Source organism: Centrocercus urophasianus, unplaced genomic scaffold (genome assembly GCF_019232065.1).
Source record: "Centrocercus urophasianus isolate 14NV4802_14NV808 unplaced genomic scaffold, USGS_Curo_1.0 seq_13, whole genome shotgun sequence".
NCBI lineage: Eukaryota > Metazoa > Chordata > Aves > Galliformes > Phasianidae > Centrocercus > Centrocercus urophasianus.
In genome coordinates this window covers 16143270-16167346 of record NW_024884475.1, presented here as the reverse complement: position 1 = coordinate 16167346, position 24077 = coordinate 16143270, and the positions used below count along the sequence as shown (strand labels likewise).

The 24077-nt window shown below is 37.8% G+C and overlaps 1 long non-coding RNA gene across 3 annotated transcripts; it reads right to left on the bottom strand.

The window, feature by feature from the left end:
• Positions 1-2998: 2998 nt before the first annotated feature.
• Positions 2999-16222, bottom strand: LOC122156951. 3 transcript variants are annotated; one of them, XR_006167717.1, is made up of 4 exons: positions 8886-9052; positions 5862-5968; positions 3916-4039; positions 2999-3241 (listed from the first exon to the last, which is right to left on the bottom strand). It is a non-coding gene; the product is annotated as an uncharacterized LOC122156951 (long non-coding RNA). The 3 variants fall into 3 exon arrangements; XR_006167716.1 differs by lacking the exon at positions 8886-9052 and adding an exon at positions 16136-16222 and having other exon boundaries at positions 2999-4039; XR_006167715.1 differs by having other exon boundaries at positions 2999-4039.
• Between the last annotated feature and the right edge of the window lie 7855 nt (positions 16223-24077).

Below are 24077 nucleotides of genomic sequence, written 5' to 3'. Positions count from 1 at the left end.
AATAATCAATTCCAGTGTAAACAATGCAAATGAAAGTCTGCAAAGTGTAAACATCCAACAATCAGTCCAGGTCTCCGGACTTTTCTCCTGGTGCCACGCTGCTTCATGGCTGCAAGCAGAATACTGTGGGATAAATCCAGGCTGCTCACTGCCTGATGGTGCCCAGGAGTTATCACCTGGTGCAAGGTCCACAGCTGAGGGCAGTGGCAGGCAGGCAATTCCAGCTTTTATCGCCAGGTGAGAGTTTTCTGATGCTTGTGGATCAGAGTCCCAAGGGCTCCCAGTCTTTGTAGAACTAGTAAAGGACCGGTGTATTAGCCCTCTTGCTTACAGACTTTTTATTTCCATACGTATTTTAGATGTTCTGAGTCAAAATTAATCCCATGAATAATGTAGTTAACGTCAATGACCTATCCTGCATCTGTGTTGTCCTTCTCCAGATATTTTATTAACCAAAAAAGATACTGGAGGATACCAGGTGATCTCAGTCTTGTGGTTGAAAAAGAATACCTTTTCTGGGAAGCCTAATTTCCCGTCAAAAGGAGCTTAGCTACCCAGTATTTTCCTGTTACAGTGTTCTCATCTGAATGCCTTTATTAGAAAAGAAATTTACTTGAATTAGCATGCGTGGTCCCAGTGTTACTGTAATCACCTTTTTCATTTCAGAAAGGATATTTTCATTTATGCTTAAAGAAATTTATTGATACCTAACCAGTTCTACTGATGCTAGAAAAGTCCCCCATCTAAAATACATGTCTAAATACTCGTAGCATTTTTGCTTAAACAAATATTTTTTCACAGTCAGGCAACACTTAATCTAACCAACATTTACTCAGATCAATATATTTTAATTGAAATTAATGGCAGATAACTTAAAGTTTTTTCACTGAACTAAGTACATTAAATCAATACATTGCTAAAAAATTGCTATATATTGTATAAAAGGTATTTTTTATTCTTAGCTGAATTCATTTTATTGAAACCCATGCACATGAATGGTAGCCAGATATTTAGATACTGATATTTAGATACTGCTGATGCTGATGGCATCAGTACCTTTAGAAATTACTAAACAAACTTATGCAAACAAGATGAACAATATTAAAAGCTATTTGCAGGATATGATTTTATTCCTTCTTTCTTCTAAAAAATATTCATCTGATTGTGGGTAGAGTATGTAGAGAAGTAATTTAGTCCCAGACTCTTCCCAGCTGACATCAGAAACTCAAGAAAGGCACCTCCACCTTTCTCATGGTGCAACCAATCAGCAGTTGGAGGTGATTCTTTACATCAATTTTCTTGGATTAGCACAGACTTTTCAACAAAGATTTTATGTTCATTGGAACCAGTCAATAGTGGCTGTTTTTGAAAAGTTTGTCAAAGTAAGAGAAATCAAACACCTTGATGTTGGAGGAAATCAGTACACATCTCATCCACTCAGGGTCTTGTAGATGGAGTACTTTCCCAAATCTTGCTTTCTTTGATTATAAGATTTTGGGCCAGGTACTGTCTCTGGCTATACACACATCACAATAGAGCCTGAGTTACAGCTATTGGAATGGCAAGGGATTGCAAAGATGGACTTGGAAGAACCATTGGCTTAGGTGAGAAACCAGTGGCATTTACCTATCTGGTACTTAAATGTTTTTAGCAAGAAATACACAAGAGCTTAAATACCATTATATGGTATATACGATACATATATATACACTACAGAACAAAGACAACTGGAGGGGCGGAGGTTGACACAGTCATCTGTTTTAGTGTTCAGTTACAACTACAGCACAGTGAGAATGCTCATTGCATGTCCATGTTTAGTTTATGAATTTGTATATGTAATTATCATTTATTGAAATGCATTGTATCTGTGGTGCTTTCCTCTGTGTTTCTGATAGAGATATTTTTCACATTGCTTGTATTAATTAATATAAGTAATTAATTAATATAATACACAGAAATGTGAAAGATTACCATAATCTATACAACCAAGTATATCACAACATTACAAAAATAGCAGTCTGTAACCATCAGTTCTGCAAACAGACCTAGGAGAGTTCCTGGGCTTGGATGGAGCTCTGACGGCTTCACTGAGATTTGTACAGTGTAGGGGCCATCCACACTTACAAAATGACATCATGCAATGCCTATCTTCTTCTAGTATATCATCTATTGGAAAAGGCTTTTAAAAACCAGTTTAAGATGAAGAAACTTCCAGTTTAAGATGAAGAAACTTCTGCAGCTGTCCCAGTAACTTCTCAAAACTCTTCCCTAATGTTTTTCACAGGACTGAAAGCTGGAAATAGGCTGAAGCCACTGAAACAATGTAATTTCTTTAGAAAGAACACCATCTTGCTTGGAATCTATGAAGAAAATATTTCTTCCTTTTCTTCCACTTAGCTCCCCAGTATCCAGCTGAAAGCCATGAGCTAAGCACTGAGGAAAGGGTTTATCCTATAAGAAGAAACTCAATGATGGTTTAGACAACATGAAGCTTTGCTTTTATATTAAAAACAACAACAACAACAAACAAACTTCTTAAAAAGTGCTTTTTCAAGTTCTGAAATGGTTGCCAGGATTTCCTGTCCCATGAGAAGTTAAGATGGCAGCCACATGACATATGGGCAGGATTTTATGCATCCTGCAAGAGGTTAGAGAGTCTGTCTCACTTTCAAAGAGATGACACTGTATTTATAAGATGGCCTGTACCAAGGGAGAATTGAACAGAAATTTGCAGCGTTTACATTCTATAATAGTTTGCTTTAATTAAAATTAGACACATTCCTCAGCAGAACTTCAGATCAGAATATCTTGTCTTCAAACTTTGGGGAAAATCAGATATCGCAGTGTTTCATTTTAAGCAATTAAAAAGAATATTAAAGCAAAACCAAACAAAACAGAACAATAATTTGACTGGACAAAAAACTTGTGGAGCTATAGACTCAAATTTCACAGAATCATAGAATGGCTTGGGTTGGAAGGGACCTCAAGGGTCAACAAGCTCCAACCTGCCCTGCTGCAGGCAAGGCCACCAACCTCCATATCTAATACTAGACTACCTTGAAAACAAAGTGAAACTTACTATTCAATTCTTTAGGTACCTGTTTCCCATGATTTATGATTCCCATAGATCAAGATCTGAAAATTTAGATCATACTGTTGAAGTCAAGAGCAAAAGATAAACAGCACTGACATTTCAGAGCACAATCCTGTCAAAGCTTGATTATCCTTGTTAAGGAAACTTCTGGAATGGAAGAACAAACAAAAGTATGACTTTGAGGAACATGATGCTTCTGTTGATTTTTCTGAGAAGTATGTTTGATATCTCAAATCATTTAAAGAGATCTGAAACTTTATTTACTGGAGAATGAAAGAAAACACCTTTCCCTGATTTCTTAGGATATCATACTTGCAGATTTCATCTGGTTGTGGATGGCTTATTCTCTGCATAGCTGTGGCCAACAGTGCATCAAATCTGAGAAAATACATCTTCTCATTCAAATTCTCTGGGAATGAGATTCTTTGATTCTGTGAGATGAAGGTCTCTGAGCCAGGAGAAAGGGCAGGATTTGCAATCCAGCCTTTCCTGGTGACATCATTATTTAATGAGACCCTAAACCATATCCTTTAAACAAGTAGCAAAATTCATTTAGCAAACACATTCCTTCACCATTTAACAGTCAAGTGCTATTACCTATTTAACGACTAAGTTAATTGTGATGTTGTACACAGCACAATCCCTTTGTATGTTCAATTAATTCCTCACAACTGGCGCAGGCTTGATGTCCTTCAGATACTTGCTCAGAGGTTTGAAAAGGTAGAGTATATTTAACAGGAAGACGTAAAGGAGAAAGAGATTATTAGTCTTTTTCTTGCTAGACATTTGTAAAATAGCCTTTATCCTGGACGACTTCTTACCTTGGATTGTATAGGATATCCTGTCTGTCTGAGCAAGTGGGTATCATCTCATTCTTGCACATGCATTCTGCAAGTACTTGTAGCAGTTAATTACAGCTACATCATGTGAATTTTTGTTCAAAGCCTGGCGATATAAAACACAATTACAAAGTTTATTAATTGCTAATGGATTAGGACTACTTTGGCTCATTTGATTTTGTGGAATTGTAGAAACCTTTTCATTTTAAAACAGTCTGTAAGATACAAACTCACAATCTTGCATATAACTTACACTGCCTTGTTATTTAGTCCAAAACAAGTTGAGGAAAAAAAAAAAAAAAAAAAAAAAAGACAAGCCTTGCCAACAGAGAACATCAGCACTTTTTAATTATGCTCTTTGTGGTAAAAGGCGGACCGGTGAGATGACCTACAGGAGGAAGTCAGCACTTTTTGAGTGAGTACCAGCATATTTTTACATTTACTTCCTTCAGCCTTCTCTTTCAAATGGATCAAGTTCCCTTTCTTTGGATCTTTAGCTTTGTCCATTAGTACATCCCCAAAGAGTATTCTGTCAAGCAAAGAAAAACACTGGAAGAAGATTTTAAGATCTTTTGAGAGTTATAGCCAATGCTTTGTTTATGTATAGTGATTATTTACTAAGTTAGCACTCCCAAAAGGCAAATCTGGGTAGATACCAGAAAAACACTTTAGATAATTGCTACTTGGTTTGATCTCCTGGTATTTTGTGGTATTTTACACTGTTTTAATAGCATCACCTGAGATTCTTTGGGTACAAAAAAATGTTTTAAACTGTGGTCCCTAATAAATGGTAAGGGAATGATTTTCAAATCCCTACAGTAAGAAGTTCTGCTGTTATTCTTGCGAACATAATAATAAATGCCTTTACAACTCTTACAACCATAAGAAACCTTAGAAAAAGAGAACATGATTGTAGAAAGCATAAGTCCTACAATGAAGAAGTGTTTCCATTTACTGTCTTTCCCAAATACTATGGAAATCAAAGGGTGGATTGCCATCTGATGCTTAGAAATTGTTTTTGTTCTCAGATGTTTGCTAAAAATTGCTTCTCTGTAAATAACATTACCTTTAAGGACACCACGAACACTTCGTTAATCTCCTCTGCTGCATATTTGAAGGACATGTTTAAAAAGATATTTTGGGTAAAACACTTTTCCTTTTTTTCATGAGTTTATATGATGCCGATGAAGATAAAATCGCAGCAAAAAAAAAAAAAAAAGTCCAATATTTAGTAACTAACAAACTTGAATTATGAACTGATAAATATTGAACCAAGAAAATGTCAGCAGCCAAAACTTCAATAATTAAAAAATGTATAATGTTCATCTGTCCACGACATGAACAATACTGTCGATCTCTGACAGATTCAGGAAAGCTGAAGAGTGTTTTGAGATCTGATGGCCAAGACAGACTCTTCTGAGGTGTTTTTAATAAGAAAAATGTAGGGATATCACATCAGACTAGTTAGACACCAAACTGATGCTATCAGTGGTTTTTTGTTACTCCATATTCTACACGCCTCTTTTGGAACAAGTACTGACCACATAGCTTGCTATAATTGAGAAATTGTTTCCATTTGATATATTTTCCCTGCTGTTTCAATGGTGACATTGACATAAAAGAGACAGAGATAATAATACAAAAACTGTATTGCTCTCAAAAATATCCTTTGCTGTCTAAATCCATTGTATTGCTTAGGAGATACTTAGTTAATTATTAAAACAATATCTAAAAATAATCAAATTCCAGAAAACTGGCCAGCCAGATTCTTCTCTTAGTCATCCCCAGTCAGCACCACAATGTACTGTAATAGATGAAAGTGGATTATGGAAAGCAGTGTAAACTTATGACTTATCGTAGTAATAATTTATGTGTGGGTTGTAGGAAATAGACTTAACTGCTTTACAAATAACCATTACATTCCTTACCTTTTCTTTTCCTTGTCCTTTATTTGTGAGCTCCAAGCACAGCATTTGCAATAGGAACACCCGGGTACCCTTGCAAGATCTCTTTCATCTCTTGCTGTAGATAGGATCTGGCAAAGAAGGAGAACTACATTATTTTTATACAAAGACAACTGTCACATTATTTCCCTAGTGGCCAATCATCCTGCAGGGGACAACTTCATCTATATTGTACCTGCTTTACATACTTCATTAACTCTGTCAACTACCAGCTACTTCAGTACCTTTTCTGTTGACAGTACACCATTTATTGTTTCTAACTTCCAAGCAGTAACATCTTAAGACCCCTCTTTGTAATATATCTGTGTAAATAGCAGGACTTTTAGTTTAATGCAGAGAGCTTGAGACAGGGGGATTTCAGGTGGCTGCAATGGCCAGCAGATAGTTGGGATTGGATAAGGAACTGAAATTTGGAGCTGGAGATAAGGTGCCATTAAGGCGGGGACTCTAAACTCAAATATGCTATAGGGAAAAGGGAACTGTGAGTTCCAGGGAAACAGGTGTGAGGAGGCTCCAGAAATAGGAGGCATTTAGGTGATGTACCACTAATCATTGTACACAATTTTCTGCCGCAATATTAAGCTATAGTTGTATTAACTGGCATGAGTGAATAAGCCTGTATCATAGGAGTAAGCAAGATGGGGGACAGCGGTGGGTGAAAAGGGAAAAGGGTTCCACTCAGCATCAGAGCACAATTCCCACAGTTACTGTGGGAAAAGAACAGATTTAGAGGACTGCTCCCTACTTCCCTCCTTGATCCTTTTTTTTTTTTTTCTTTTTTTCTTTTTTTCTTTTTTTTTTTCTGCCTGGAGTATTACAGGCTTCTTCAAAGGAGACTTTTGAAACTAAGAAAACCTGTATTTTCACAGAAAAAAAATCAAACAGTAAATGACCTAATGCCTGTTACAAAGACACCTGATTAAAGCAAATTCAACGTACAGTTTAGAATAGACTAGCATCAAACGGTCTGAAAGGGAACAGATGAACCAAGAAAATTGAAAGTCAATGGAAATCATAAATACCTCCTGATTACGTGGATTTTTCCCAGTCACTTTTGAAAAGTAACAAGGAACATCTGATCTTTCTGCTCCTGCTCTAATTAGGTTGAAAGGTGAATTCTTCAAAAGAGGGAGGCACTGCTTGTGGTTACCTGCTGCCGCTGAAGAGTCTGTTGTGAAGTTGCAAGTTTTTGCACACTTCAACTTTCCAAATAAATGTTTCCTCCAATTTGAATATTTCACTGCTTTGGTTTTCTTCATGACTGTTTCCTTTTTTTGCTATCCAAATCAGTGTGTTTTCTCCAAGTGGAGATGCTGCCTAATTCTGTAGGTATTTGATCAGGGCAGTTTCTCTCATCAGTCAGAGAGCAAATGACATTATCTGTAACCTCTAACCATCCTATGGCATTGTAAAATATGAAGTTTCAGGACATGAATTAGCCGTCAAATACCATAGATGCATATTTTAAAAAAGCATGTACCTATTGTCATATGCTACATTTGTACTTTTATTATTATCATTCAGTGTACCCTTGGGGACATCACAGCATTCCAAATTGAGAAATAATGTGAATACAGTCTAAACACAGGAGAATGAAATGTCTCCATAGCAAGGATTGTCTCTGCAACAAATATGCATTTTTGAACACATCCTTACTTTAAAATACTGCTGTCTGGACTAAGGTTCCTTTTAGTATTAGTATGACAGTTATTTAAAGAAAACTCTATTGCCACAAAAATAAAAGCTCGTGATACTCTGATTTACCTATCCATTGAAATTTTTTTTTAATTAGTCCAGGGAGCTTAGGGAGTTGCAATACACAGTGAACTATCTCCTCTTCTGAAAAAGATGTTTGTTCAATAGCCAGATGTAGTATTCCTTTTTTTTTTTCCCTTACATAAAAATGAATGCCGTGCAAACACTGACTGACTCCTTTTTAATCTGTCAGCACATTCCTTACATCTGTGCATAAATATTATTATCACAAACTCAGAGTGTTACTGCAAAAATTATCAGAATCCTCAAAATGTACTCTATGCAGCTTCCATTGGAATACAACTTCAATGCATTAATAGGAAAACAAGCAAGCTTTAGGAGTTAAAAATAGACGTTTCATTTTCACAGATGATTATCCAGGGTTTCCTTTTCTGTCGTAGATATGCACAGGGCAATATTTTGTATTTAGTACAGTATTGTTTTCTAACGTGTCATTAGCCTTGATATTATTTCCGATTACATTCATTTAAAATATTAACTACTTTCAGACTTAGACTGAGGGAGAATGATACAGGATATATCATATTTTCAGAGATTTTTAAAGAATCCCTTGTGAGAATGGAACCTCTAGTTAAGCATTTGTTTGCCTGTTTGCTGGAAAAAACACAATCATCCTTTCCATGTTTATAGGGATGACCTTTTATGCTATAATACAATGCTTTGAAGCACAGTTATTTTTAATTGCTTTATATGCCTACTGAGACCATTCTACATGTCACTCTGTTGTATACGACACTGAGTCACGTATGTTTTGTCAATGAATCTTTTGGTGTTGGTGTTTATGTTAAAATCTAATCAGGAGCTGAGGAAATGTATTTTGGGTTTTGCTGTAGCTATTATTTTTTTGTTGTTGTTCTTGCTTTGTTTTTTATTTATTTATTTATTACTGTCATTCTAGCTGTACTCCAAATGAGGTGACAGAAAGAATTAAAAGTGACAGATTGTTTTGGCTGCAGCTGGGCCATCTGAGATATATTTTCCTATAATAAAGCTCAATAAACCTGGCTGGTGGAAAGCCCTCTGCAGCGTGATTCATTGCAGCAGCAAGGGTACTCGTAGAGGTCTGAAGAGGAGCTGGTGGTGGGTGGGCAGCCGGGAACGGGAGCGGCTTTCAAGTGGCAGTGCTGAGAGCTGTAGAGTGCACATGACTGACCCTCCCAAAAATTAGAAGTTGCATGGGTTGGCTAATGCACATGTAGTTGGGTCCAGTACCTTGTAAAACTGCAGCTTCCAGTCCGTACTGCTTCAAAGTGCAGCAGCATCTCCTATGGATAGTGCCTCAAAGCCCAGGGGTGGTGGAGATGTGGTGGAGACCAAGAATCAGCATGGTGACAAGTATTAGCCTTCGAGTTTGCAGTAATAAATATCCTTATATTCATGTGCTGCTTTGCCATATCTCTGGTGGAACAATAAAGCATATCAAAAGAGATTCCTCAGGACAGAATGGTTAATTACAGGTGTTAGTCTGATATAGCCAGTATAATTAAGAAAAAAGATCTGTCATTTCATAGTCTGTGCAGAATAAATTCTAGGTATCTCTGCATAATCTTTCAAAGTGCCTTTATCTCCAGAGCCAGTGAGGGTCCACAGAATTCCCTGAACCCAATTATGTACTTTCTGATTATCATATTTTTATTTCTTGAGACACAGGGCTAATAGGAAAGATCAAAAAATGTTTGAACCAGAGTAATTTCAAATGTCAAGAACTAGTTATTCTTACAACGAGCTCCCAGGTCTTGACAATGTAAGCTGTTCTCTGTTCGGTTTGATTCCTCTTGGGGAGTAGAAACGAGGGACTAGGGGATTAAAAGTGACTTTGTAGAGTAAAATCAACATATGCTTTGGAGACCTGCATTTGACGCTGGCTTTGAGTTCTTCCTTCCTTTCTCTTTCCTGTCTTCTTTCTCTTTCCTTCTCTCTCTTTCTTGTTGTCTCTTTTTCTTTTCTTCTTTCTCTCTCTCTTTCCTCCTCTCTTTTTCTCTCTCTGTTTTTTCTTTTGCTTTTTCTCTTCTTTTCTCTTTTTATTGCTTTTCCTTTTCTTCCTTCATTTTTTTCTGAAAGAGACTGCAGAGGAATTTCCCCCAGTCACCACCAGTGAGTTTATATTCTGTTCTTCATATTGGAAGAGTTTTATTTCCTCTGCAACAAGAAATAAAACATAATTGTCTGTTTTTGAAATGTTTGTTTGAAAAAGGATTCAGAGGGTAGCTGATTCTGTTCTCTTCACATTTCTTCCAGTTCAAGCAGCAGCACATGTATGGCTACTCAGGAAAAAAGGACATGATTACCCACAGATGCTGTTCTGCATTTATGATCGCCTGGAGGGGGCAATACAGCCTGGAGTTCTCTGGCTTTTGTCTACAAGACATAAACGCCACTGTAGCGGTTGGTTTTTTCGAGATGCTGGGCAGCCATAAATACAGATGAAGTCAAGGGAGCCATATGTATCTGTGGTACTTTTTCAGATATGAGAGGTGGTTCAGTTCCTCATTCTCCAGTGAAGAACTGGGAAGGTGCTCAGTGCCTGCCAATCAGGGGCCAAGCATTGCAGGTGTCAGCAAGTAGAAGGAGCTAATTAAAAGTAAAAATTATGTAATGAGAATGGTAGCCTTGCTCCCATTAGGATTTGAGTGGAGAAAGAGAGAATAATTTTGTTTGGATCTTATCCCTAGGCTGACAATTGCACTTGCCACTTACTTGCGTCTTAGAAAAACTCAAAAATTCTGAAAAGTAAATAAAGAAAAAAAAGATGGAAAAATACTGCAAGTAATCATGCAAAGTAGAATTATGAGGGTAGTTTCAAGAGAACAAAACAAAACTGTTTTCGCTGATATCAATTGAATTTTTTTTGTTTTTGTTTTTAGTTCTAATTAACAGTGCCAAGCAGAAATAATAGATTAGACACTATTGAAGCTATTTTAAAGTTTAACTTATTGAGACCTGTTCTTTTCAATGAAGCTGCTCAGAACAAACTTAGATTTTAGATTCTTCAGTATATTGCTCACGGTACGCTGAAAGGAAAGGAGCAGATGTGAATAATTCCTCTTGGGACCAAGATCATTGCAAGGAGTTCAGAGACTCATGTGCACACATTAAATTAGTCAAACATTTGAAGGCAGGGTGGAGTGGATCTGTTTCTTGATTATGTGAAAAATTTGCTGCTCCCCAAACTCTTCAGATTTGGGAGTCTTTTTCTCATTACAAGGATATGACAGGCTAAACGCTCATTCTGCTCTAATGTCATTTGAAAATGGATATGGTTTTAACAATCCTGGGCATTTAGGTTAAGCTTTCAGCAAGAAAGATAACTACTGCATCAGAGTGAGTAGGGATTTTGGACCACGCATCCTGGCAGGGTGGCTTCCCAAATAAAATTTTTGATGACAGCTGACTATGCTCTTTCTGTGAAGTAGTTAGTGGGAGAGGGAGAAATGGAAGGATTGGAAAAAAAAGTATATATTCTTTGAGGGCTATTTTAATTCACCGAGACCTAGGTTTAATAGGAAGGATCTGGGAAAGGAGAAGTTAGAAGAGAAGAGGAGGAAAGCAGGTAGAGAGAAATATAGAATGATAGAATCATTAAGGTTGGAAAAGACCTCTGAAGTAATCTAATTCAACTGTCAAACAATCACACCATTTCCCAGTAAACCGTGTCCCTCAGTGCCACATCTACACTTTTTTTGAAAATGTCCAAGGATGATGACTACACCACTTCCCGGGGCAGCTTGCTCCAGTGCCTTTTTCAGTGAAGAAAGTTGTCCTAATATTCAACATGAACCTCCCCTGGCACAAGTTAAGGCCATTATTTCTCAAACTATTGCTAGTTAACTGGGAGAAGAAATTGTTCCCCACTTCGCCACAACCTCCTTTCAAATAGTTGTAGAGAGCAGTAAGATCTCCCCTGAGCCTCATATTCTCCAGAATAAGCAATCTCAGTTCCCTCATCTGCTCCTCACAAGACTTGTGTTCCAGACCCTTCACAGAATCATTACCCTTCTTTGGGCATGCTCCAGGGCCTCAGTGTCTTTCCTGTAGTGAGGAACGCAGTACATGAAGCATGGCCTTAGCAGAGCTGAATGCTGGGAGATGATCACCTCCCTTGTCCTGCTGAGTACACTATTTCTGATACAAGCCAGAGTTCCATTGGCCTTTCTGGCCACCTGGGCACACTACAGACCCGTGAGGAACATCGCTAGTAACTGATTACTAAGTGGATTTAACTCCACTCACCACTACTCTTTGGGTCCAGCCATCAAGTCAGTTTTTCACTCAGTGAAGAGTATACCTGTCTAAATAATGAGCTGCCAGGGCCACGTGCCAAGACATATCAGGGAAAAGAAGAAAATAAGTGGATGGCAACTAGAACTGATTTTAAGCAGAAAGCAAGCATAGTAAGTTTTGAAAAATAGGATACAAGGAAACCATATATAAGCAGTGTAGTAATTCATTTTTTAGATGCTTTTATGTACACCTGTTTTATATATATGTCTCTTAATGCCCATAAAAGAAAATTTATCTACAAAATGCTAATATATACCTTTAAGAAATGACAGTAAACTAAATACTAACCCTCATCTGTACTTCTACTACAAGAAAAACAAGTCTTTGTTTCTTTTAGCAATTATGATGGACAAATAAAAGGGGATCCATGTAGCAAACCAGTAAGTATTATAGGCATTTCATGCACTTCTGCCCAGGAAAAGTTGCAGACCAGCCCTGCAGTTTGAATGCCATTCCCAGCTGCAGTTTGTAATGTGCGCTTGCTTACCGGATATCCATAATTTGTTAGGAAACAAGCTGGTTTGTGTGAGCCAAACTCAATCCATGTTGTGAATGAGTAAGGCACAGTATGTGGGAGTGAAAGGAAGACTCAAATACTAATGTAGACTTTTTTTTTTTTTTTTTTCAAGTTACACAAGCAGTATTTTTTCCATGACACAGCTTGCACAGCTGTCAGCAAACCCCAGTCATGACATTTTTGTAGAAAGTTACTTTATGTACAAACAGGTCACATTTTGAAACTTATTCAAGATCTACATTACACTTGTGTAGCAAACTAAGACTCCAGAAGGTTCATGCATTATTAAAGAGATACTGGAATTGCTCTAGAATCAGCTTTCATCTAAATAAAGGTGACGATGTTTATCTGTACCCTTTGTATTCATTCTTGTCTTGAGTGCATGGTGCTTCCTGTTACCATGTATGTAATTGATTTGCTGACTAATCTTTTTATGTGATCAGAATTGATTGTTACTCCCAGTCTATAACCTTTAGACAGTGATACTGAGGTTAAATAAAACACAGATGCAAAAATATAACAAGTTCCAATTCTGGTATTTCCTTTCCAGTTAATGCTTTAAGTAAATCTCTTATTTGACAACTAGAAGCAGTATTTTTAGAGAAAAGTGTAAATAGAAGATGAATATACAATCTTTAGTTGCTTAATATAAATTACTCAAGAAGAAACAGCAAGTTGCCTTGGGGAAATCAACAGCTTCTTCAATTGGATTGCTTCTGTCACTGCATGGACACAGTCTTGTTTGATGTCCTCCTACCATTTGTCTTGTATGGAGTCTTTTATCTAAATCCAAAGCAATGCAGTCATCACTGCTGCAATTCAATAATGGCTCCACGGGAGCTGTCATCCACAGTTTGCTATTCATCTTGTAAAGCCTTTGAGTTTTCAAAGTACCCACTAAGGTTGGTATTTCAATGATGTGGACAGACCACTTAAGATTCTTTTGTATTTTCAAAACAGGCCTAAATTGAGGATGAACTGATATTGAAATACCCTACTTATTGTACCTGGATGAAAAAGAGACCATGGAAGTGTCAGAAGGTAATTAGATGATCAGCCCCACCTCCCAGCTGATAATGCACCACTTTGTGGGCTTGAATCACATTTTGACTTGATACTGGCATTGCCTGTAGGGAATGAACTACTGAAACAAAGGGAAAAAAGAAAAAGGGTGGAAAAAATGGCATTAGCCACTAGTAGCCTCAGGAAGTGAAAAAAAAAAATTATGTGCTAACAATGTGAAGTCTAAAGCACAGAGAGAAGTTATTTCTACCCAAGTGGAAGAAGGCATTTATTCCACTTGATATAGATTTAGAAAGCAGGGGTCATTTTGGACTTCTAGGTTAGTGGCAATCCTGAAGGAACTCACATTTATCATGAGTCAAGAGCCTGGCTATAAGGCAACTGTTTAACAAAGAGCTGAGATTTAAAACTAACTGTTGAGATTCTCTTTTCTCTCCTTTCTCTCCTCTTTCCCTTCCTTGCTTTTTATTTTATTTTTCTTCTTTTTGCCTTTTACCTGGTCCAATCTGAACAATATATTTTCAAGTATTTTAATTGTTTTCTTTGCTGTTGTCATTTTTAATGAAAGTAGAGTCACCTTTGGGCACTAATCTGGAATGATTTAGTACAAAACTAGAGAAGTACATTCTTTGTAAGTGAGTTAGCTTGGATAAGAAAGCAGTTTTATTACCTGAGCTGAACTTTGGCCAGGATGTTGAGTTTATATATAGCCTTTCCTTATGAGAAGTTTACACATATTGGAGTTTTATTGAAGCCTCTGTTAGAATAATTTACATTGGTGTGTTGGGGGCTTTGGAGGAAGAAATCTTCCTCTTTCAGATCTAACACCACTTTAAATCTATCTTAGCTGAAAAGCAAACAAAAATATTTCACTTTTGAAAATTTCCCAGATCCATTCCTAATAATTTCTGAATTAGCCTTAGATCTAGGATTCTTTGACACAACTGTATATGCCTTCCCTGTTGCCTTTTTAGAGACAAGTAACATAAACAACTTTCTTCTTGGTTTCTTGGAGTACAAATAAGCAGTCTTTGAGGGTATAGGAACATACGTGTCTTGTCCATAGCCTCTGGCACAGAAGAGGCACAGATGGATGACAGGAAGGCAGCATCCTGAGCTACTGACCAGTTCCACCCTTGACAGAACCTGGTGCCAGAGTCCTGTGCTGATGTGCATGGATTTGCTGGGAGGCTCTGCAGATGCAGGTCTAAATGGAGGATTTCTTAACACCATGGAAAGAAAGCCCTGCTTTGTTTCTGTATTTTTGCTGCCTTCCTTTTCTGAGCTAAACTGTACAAATTTCCCTGACCAGAGCTCATTGCAGTGGCAGAGCTGTGACTCACCTGATATTTTCTGAGACAGCCAGGCATTCCCCTCTAAATCTCTTCATCCCCTTCAGCCTATTTTTAAATGCCTGGCCTCTGTTCTTAAGTGCTGGTATTGAGCAAAATGTAAATATAGTGCAACCTCCAGTTTTAACCTTGGCCTTGATCCTCCTTATATTCTAGTTAAATGTAATAAAAAAGAAAGGTAACATGAAGATGTATATTATTTTTTAAAATATGTTTGGAATTCTTTAAAATACATGAGTCAGCTAAGCATTTAAAAGTAAAATATAGATATAAAATTATTCAGACAGGGTGATATAATATAGAATTTAAATTGAGCATATTTTAGCAGCACTGGGAAACCTTACCCCAGAGCTAATAATGTAATAGATCTGTCTCACCAACAACTTGGAAGTTGCAACAGAGTTTTATCCACAAAGGAGAGTTCTCTGGCCTACTTTATTAAATACCTTAGAGGACTTTGCCTGTAAGATTACATTTGAACAATGCGATTTATTGAAGTCTGTTCTTATTTTTCCTGCTGAAATTTTAGCCATTTTCTATGAAAAAAATGCATAAACAAATCCAACAGGATAAACAAACGTTATTCAACAAATGTTTCACGAAAAGACATATAGGGAAAGCATCCCATAGCTTATTATCCAGCATCGCTTTTATGCTTGTTTATATTCGTCACCTTCAGACAAGTGATGCTCATCACAAGTACTTTTTCAAATCTGAAACAGAGCTGGGAAAATAGTGGGAAAAATGACCTATTAAAATACTAATTAAAAAAATGAAGCAAGTTGAAACATTGTTGCTACATCTTTATAATGGAAGTAATTTCAATTTTGTTTAATAAATTTTAATGTGCTGAGTGCGAATTACATATCATTGTACAATGACACAGACAAAAGTTGCAGCTACATCATCTCATACTTTGCTTGGGATGGACATGAATAATAAAATAACAGACCTTGATAAAGTGTTGCTAAATAAAAAGTTACATCTTGGGTTTCTGATTAGATTTAGTTATATATTCTAGAGTTCACCTTGGAGTTTTTATGTAATTTGTTTGATCTGAGAATTCAAATTCATTCAAATCAGTGAGAAGATATTAGATATTCAACAACAATAATAATTATTATTAAATTAGGCCATTTATGCAAGTGCTAGAGTGATGTAACTCCAGTTATATTAACATCAGTGGCATGTAACTCTACACAGACTTTTTTTTTTTTTCCAGAGGAATGCAAAGGACATCACAAAAACATTTTATTGAATACAGACATACGCCTTTCTCAGGTGCCTACCTGCCAAGTTCCAGAAATGCAGAGTGGTAGCAGGAGAAAACGCAGAAGTGTAATTCTGGAGAATAAAAAGAGGATGTCCAAGCCACTTATCTGGCAATGCTTGAAAAACAGACATAGGTAGCTAAATCTTCACAACAGAATTATCTGATTAAACTGTAACTTGTTCCCTATGTATGGAGAGATGCTAATTTGATAGAGGACTCTATCACAAAAAGGAAATGTGACAGAAGAAATTTCTACGAGTGCACAATTAACAAATGTACAGTTAGAAGAGTGGCATGCTTAAGATGGTATTTTACAGGGTTATAGTTAAAAATATTACCATGGTAGAAAGAAACAATCAAAAATGAAATGCTCACCCACATCCTAGACTTACAAAAGAAAACTCCAAAAGGAGGAATCTCCAGAAAGAGACCCTTCCCCACTAACAATCAGCCCTTAAATGGGGTCTAGGAGAGGTGCAGCCAGGCTCCACTCCTTTGGTCACATGGCTGAATTGCCTTCACCTGTGCTCCCATGGCTGACTCAGTGCTTGCCTCGGGTGATCAATCAGTGGTTCAGGCCGTGACTCAATAGTTGTGATACACGAGTCTATTGTCATAAGCAGTTCAATAAAAAGAAAAGTTCACATTCACTTACCAATAGCAGGTTTGAAAAGCAAACAGAAACAACCAAACCATCTAGTAATTAGTGACATGAAGAAAAGGTTGCAGGTAAGGAGTGTGAATGGGTGTGTGAGTGGCTAGAGGTCTTAAAGAGATGGGTTTTATTATGGAGCATAAAGATATAGTCAGAAAAGTCAATAATGCTTAAATTAATGTATAATATAATAATGTTATAATAATAATAAATATATATGTAATATATATATAATAATGCTTAAATGCATGTATTTTGTTATTCAAGCAAACAAACAATTAAACAACTAAACAATGCTGAAATTCCTTATAAACATTAGGTGGTAAACATGACTTTAAAGAATATATATAGGGTTACAAAACTATATAGAAAAATACTAAATGTGAAACCATTGAGGGAGAGAATTAAAGGTGAGATCTGGGAATTTTTTTAGTCTGATTGTGAAACTGTTCCCAGTCTGGCGAACTCTAAACAACTAAAAAGAAAATCAAGAGGATAGACCAGGGGTGGACATAAATGTTTTCCAGGACCTAAAACCTGGAAGGGAGCTGTCCCTGCCACTCCTCCCCTGAACAAGGGCTGCTGGGAAGTGCCACAGGTGGAACCTGCCCTTTGGGCAGCAAGGTGCTGCCAGGGAGGTGTTATGGACAAAGATGGTTCAACAAAGGGAAGAATGAAACTGCAGCCTGGAGGCTTTGGATAGAAAAATGTGAATTTCCTGGCAGGTAATTCAGAATATTTCCCAAGCATAACCTCAAAAGAAATGGAAGGTATTTAGAAAAAAAATGACAGCTAATGTTAGTTTCGGAATATATATATATATTCCGAATATATAATACAATATATATATACACACTTAATACAGCTTTACAGAGAAAAACCTTTACTTTCAGTTTGCTTTATTCCAGAATATGATGACAAATACTTCAAAAATTATGTAATTTACCCTATTGCGAGCAGGGAACAGTGACAAAGATGTAAAGCAGTTGGTAAAAGAAAATACGCAGTGGCCATGCTATGATATTTCAATCTTTTGGAAAGCAAAAATTCAAAGTGGTAGGTTGGTTTTTTTTTCTTTCATGCAGTTTTGTATGTGTGTGTCTGTATATCTGTGACTTGTTAACACATTTGGACATTAAAAGATTTCACGTGGGTTCTCTATTTTCTCACATACTGCTTTGCACTGGAATAATCCTTGTTTGGGTGCCGTGCTAATATTTAGGATGGTTACGATATCGCTTTTGCATACTTGTTGGAGAACTGTTGAAGAAACAAACACACAGCTGAGAGACTTAAAGTTGAAGCAGGAGGTAATGAACTGTGGTGGCATCTCTGAGGCCAGACAGTGTCTCATATGTCTTCTCTTGCACAGTAATGGAAAAATCCCACACAAATAGGACAGAGAGGACCATTAAGGGCAGCCCTCTACAGCAGATTTTTTTTTTGCTGGTGAACTATTTGTTCCCAGACCTATCTTTCTTGCAACCTCATATATCTTGTAAGGAGGAGAATTTGTCTGGAATCCAAAGGGCAGGAGTTGGTCATTGCTTTCTGAAACTGCACAAACCCAAGCAAAACATTCAAAAAATAATAATGAGCTTTACTGTTGAGATATACTGTGTTTATTGGAATGCCTGACTCTGGTTATTTTCAGAGGTTGGATTTTCAGAAGCTGCCTGGACATGAGCCTGAGAAGCCTGTGCAGGTGTGGGACCAGATGGACCCAAAGGTCCCTGCCAGCCTCAGTCACACTGAGGTTATGTGAAAATAGACGTGAAATAAAGACAACTTGACTGGGATGTTTAATTTTCTGATGCAACATCTCTAAATCCTGTTAAGTTGTGGGTGCTCAAACACACTTTGTTGATGAAACAGCACTCAATTCATATAAATGAGGTACAAGAGATTTTCTGATTTCTTTCTGCTTCTGCACAAAGCTTCCAGAGAAGACCAGCATTTAAAGTTTGTCCAAGGAATGCCATGGAGGCATGATTTCAGAGTGTTCCTTGTGCCCTGAGATGCCTGTGACATCATTGGTGACATTCATAGTTTCCCACTGCCCTTGTCCAAGGGTTCTATTGCATGTACTGCTGTGCATATGCAGACTGACGCCCCAGGTTTTTCGTCTTGTGCTGTACACGCACAGTCTCAGTCCCAGACGTAATATTTACACAACAGATTGGATTAGCACATTTGCAGGGAGCTTGCTGTGAATACCCCTTCAGATAATTTTTGTGGAAAAACTTTCATTTGCTGATGCTTGCCTTCAGTCCAGTATTTTGGGGTGAAGTTTTTCGGAGTCTGAAGAGCAGGGAGGGGGAAATCCATATACCTGCATGAGATGTCTGCATGCTGAACTGGGGACACATGGTCCTGCAAAGAATGGTGGAAGGTGATGAAGGCATGCCTGATCCTTCTGGATTCAAACTACTACTTTTAACATAATACAAGCCAAGGCTGACAGTGAAAATGATAGACCTGCCCTTCTATTGTATTGCGAATTTTGTACATGACTGAACTTGGACCACTCCTTGCAGTTCCTTGTATTTCTTGCCAGTGCTATTTCTCAGCTCTTAAAGATCTGCTCCCAGTCTCAGGCCCCACATTTAATTGTTCACAATTATAAATACTGTGCAAAATCCCCATCTTCCGGTGTGTTCATGAATTCAGGAACACTTCTGATCACAGCAAACTCCTACAAAATGATCATGGAATCATAGAATCACCAAGGTTGGAAAAGACCCACAAGATCACCCAGTCCAACCATCCAGTGATTACCAATAGTTCTCACTAACCCTTGTCCCTCAACACAATGTCCAAACGTTCCTTGAACACCTCCAGGGTTGGTGAATCCCCCACCTCCCTGGGCAGCCCATTCCAGTGCCTGACCACTCTATCAGAGAAGTGGTATTTCCTGATGTCCAGCCTGAATCTCCCCTGGCACAGCTTGAAGCCATTCCCTCTCATCCTAACACCAGTTACACGACAGAAGAGGCTGATACCCAGCTCACTGCAACCTCCCTTCAACTAGTTATAGAGAGCAATGAGGTCTCCTCTGAGCCTCCTCTTCTCCAGACTGATCAATCCCAGCTCCTTCAGCCACTCTTCATAAGGCCTGTGCTCCAGCACCAGCTTTGTTGCCCTTCTTTGAACCCGCTCCAGGGCCTCAATGTCTTTCTTGCAGTGAGGGGTCCAAATTCGGGTGGACACAGTACTCAAGGTGCAGCCTCACCAGAGCTGATTACAGGGGGTTCTGATGCAAGCCAGGATGCCATTGGCCTTCTTGGCCACTTGGGCACTGCTGGCTCATGTTCAGCTGAGCATCAATGATAGTTATAAGGAAATAGATAAAGGAAAAATCCTACTCCCAAGATGAAACCTTGAACAGTCTTGAGTAAATGATACATTGGGGGTTAATATCAAGGGGAAATAATGTCAGATTTTAACAAGACTGATGAAGCACAAACTGTTTAATCCAGGAAGACTAAGCGAAGAAAAATATATAAAAATATCCTGTGTAGTCCTGATTTGCTGCCAGGGAGAAATTCACCTCTGTGCAGAGGGTCCTGCCCAAAGCCTCTATAAATCCTTTATTCTGAGAGCTTCAGCAAGATCCAGGCAGCGCCAGCCATTGTATTTCCTTAGACACATGTATAGATTTTGTTTCTGTGAGAAAACTATGGAGGTTTGCAACTGGCTTTGGTGACAGCAGAACTGTGACATTTTTAAAACATTCTCTTTTATATTTTTCCCAAAATACTGTCTCCGTAGCAGTTGGTTCAAACCATCTTTCTTTTTCTCTCCTCAAGCAGATTCTGCAGGGGAACCATACTGAGAATCATGTTTCCAGCACAAAGAAAATTAAAAAATACCAGTGATGCTTCCTGAGAATTTATTTTAGTTATCAGGCAGCTTTAGGTTATTTGATCAACTACACCTGAATCTTCTCTTGATGTGGAAATTTAAACAAATATTTTTGCCAGCAGAGAAGAATGCCTCCAGTAATAAAAAGCATGTTTGATGCATGCTCATGACTCTTTTGCTCTGTGCTCCAATTTTTTGTGTCAGATCCACACAGCCAGAAGATCTGGATATACTTTCTTTGGATTTTCAGCTTGCTGCACTGTGTAAAATGACGCCAGCCAAGATTATCTGTGCTGAAGATACTGTGTGATGAAAGCTGGTTCTGAAAAAAGATTCCTTAAGAAATGGCACTTTGCAAACTTTAACAGATCTCCAGAACATCCCGTGTCAAATGGAGCGTGCTGGGTTCCGTGTCCCCCCTCCCAGTGAGGCTAACGTTAACTGCCTGAACATTAATTTTACTTTCTTTTCTTCTCTTTCATCAGTTGAATGTCAAGATGATGTCTATATTTCATGCACATAAAGCAAATGGGGAAAGTTTCTCTGTGGATACCTTTTCTGCTTTTTAATAAATTCTTTCTTTGCCTGAAGAGAATTAGAAGCTGGCTTTTGACCTCCATTAATTTTTTTAATTTAATAGTTCTCCGCATGCATTAATAAATATTATTAACCATGCTTTGTACTGCAGCATTTCCATTTCCTCTTTCTCCAGTGCTTTCTCATCTGCTGCCGTGGGTACTCAGTTGAAGAGCAGATTAGGAAAAGAGGAGGGAATAAGTAGAGGAAATCTGAGCCCATTTTCCACTTCTTCTTGAAGACAAAGACATGGAATCTTTGCATGCCTGCATCTACCTGGGCTGTTTTATAGCAGTTTGCTTTGCAAAGCAAAGCTGTAATTATGAACTCGGGGTTATTTGATAGCTTTCTGAAGGCAAATAACTGCACTTTAAATTCTGTAAGTTAAAAATGATCAGAAGTATTTTAAGACTGTGACCTCCTGGCTAGCTATTACATGTACTTGTTTTCAGCCAGACTGTTGGGCTGACATCCTTCATCTTGATTTCTGCAGAACTTCTCCTGAAGCCAGATATATTCCATTTAGAGGGGCAACCTCCAAATCTTGCCTTTAGTATCCCAATCCTTTCAGCAGACCTGAGTTACTCCAATAGCAAAGAATTCAGCTCCAAAGAAGGAAGAAGCTACAAGCTTATCACATATCCTCAGCTAAGGCAGTAGTCACCACTGAACGACAGTAGAAGCCATAAGACTTAAAACATTCCTTCGTATGGCCTTTGTAAAGCAAGCAGTGCATACAGAAGTCCAGTAGCTGTCTATTAAGGCAAATAATAACTTGTGTTTGCCTGTTAGAGATTGGGAAGAAGTGGCAACCAGCAGGTATTATTGAGAGGCTGCTCACTTACCAGTCTTCTGGATAAGCATTTATCATACAGGAACAATTGACCCCTCTAGTGGAATCAACAATGTACTGCAGTTATCTGTTTATGGGTACTTGAAATTAGCAATGCAAATAGAGCCAAAGGTTTTTACAAACCTGTAATGCTGTGACCTGCTTGCACAGTGTCACAACATAGATCCACCTTTTAAAAAATGCCCTATTATAAACCTTCAAAATGAAGGCCTCCTTTTCTTGACGATGTCCAGGAAAGATAAAAGAAGAGAAAAATGTTAACCCTCCTACTTATAACATCCTTTGTGCTTCTCAAGGCATATGTCTATTTTGTGACTGTCTCCTTTTCAGTGCACTCTCTTTTCTCTGGAAGCTGCATGAATATTATACAATGCCAAGTGCAGCTACTGGCACTTCACAAGGAACCTGAAATACTAAGTAAAAAGGATATGCCCCTAACTATACAAAATTGCTAATGCTTCTGGTATCATTTACATCAACAGTTTTCATCTTTTCTTCTGCAGATCCCAAAATATTTTCAAGTGGAAGTTGCTGTATGACAAATTTGGACCTTTCGGCAACAAACGCTTTTTTCAGTTAGCTTCTTCTGAGCCCCCTACAAGCTATCTTTGAGTTGAATATATCTTATTTACATTTTACCTCATAAATTGTTAAGATTCAAATAGTTAATGATTGAGAAATAATTTAAAAGTATTTAATGAAATTCAATAATAAAGGATACTTTTGCATGAAAGTTTTTATAAAGCTTATTGTCTGAGGCAATGGTTTGGAGTACTTTTCCATAAAAGTAGAAAACACAGAAATGAATAGAATGAAGGAAGTGCAAATCACATGCACAGAACACACACGCCCTTGCCCTTTTCAAAAAGCTCTTTCATTCTATTCCTTCCTGGAACTCCTCCTTTGTTTATCTGTCACCACTGGCTTTGCCTACATCCTCCAACATTTGAACTGCTGTATCATGCTTTTCATTTTGCTTTCTTGCAACATCTTCTTTGGCATTTTGTAGGGCTCGAGGCACTAACATCACTGGCTTAAAAGGTATATGGTAAAAAAAAAGAAGAGAGAACGTTTCTCACTGCAGGCAAACACACACAGCCATCTCCAAAACACAGATCAGTAACCATTCAGTAGAACAGTCCATGGGTTTCCAAAGTTGTTTTTTTGGCTAGTCAAAAAACACGCCTCTGCTGGGCATTTGTGCCTACTAAGGAGCAACTATTTGTTGCTCCTTAAGACTGTAACGTTTCTTTAAAAATATATGTCCAAAAAGTGCAGTGAGTTGGCACATGCTTTTAAGACTAAGCTTAGGTGTAATATCAATTATGTTACTACGATCAGTTTAGTGCTCAAGAAAACAGTCAGTGCTCATTAAAGAGGCTGCCTCAGTTTTGTAACACGTAGCTTGTGAACAAGACAGGGAACAGAAGTTTAGTGATCAGTAGGTCTGGTTCATCCCAGATATCTATGATCCTTTCTCCCTACTGCAGATGTATGTGAACATACACATACGCATACACAAAAGAGTTCTGACATGGCCTCCTTATCAGTAGACAATTACAAAAAAAAAAAAATCAGTTGAGAATGCATGTTTATATATCTGAGTCCACTTAACCACTTCTATGCCCCACATCTCATTTTGTCCTGAAGTTTTTCTTTTCTTTTTTCTTTTTTTTTCTTTTAAATGCCAGCATATACATGCATGCATGGTCTGTGATTTTCCCATTGACACTAATGTCATTATTGTTTCTATAGAAATGTCTGTAAGATGGTATTGTTATACAACTCACAACATGTTAGACAATAATGACGCCTTTTAAGACGTCACAGCATGAAATGCTAAGAAGTATTTTGGGAGATCTAAATGGAAGAACAGTCAAGGACAGCAACTCTATATTATCAGAGGATCACATCCCTTTCCTCTTTCCTTTTCTCTTCCCATTTGTCTTTCCTTTCCTTCATTAACTCATGAACTTCAGGACTGCCATTATCCCCACATTACCCATTACT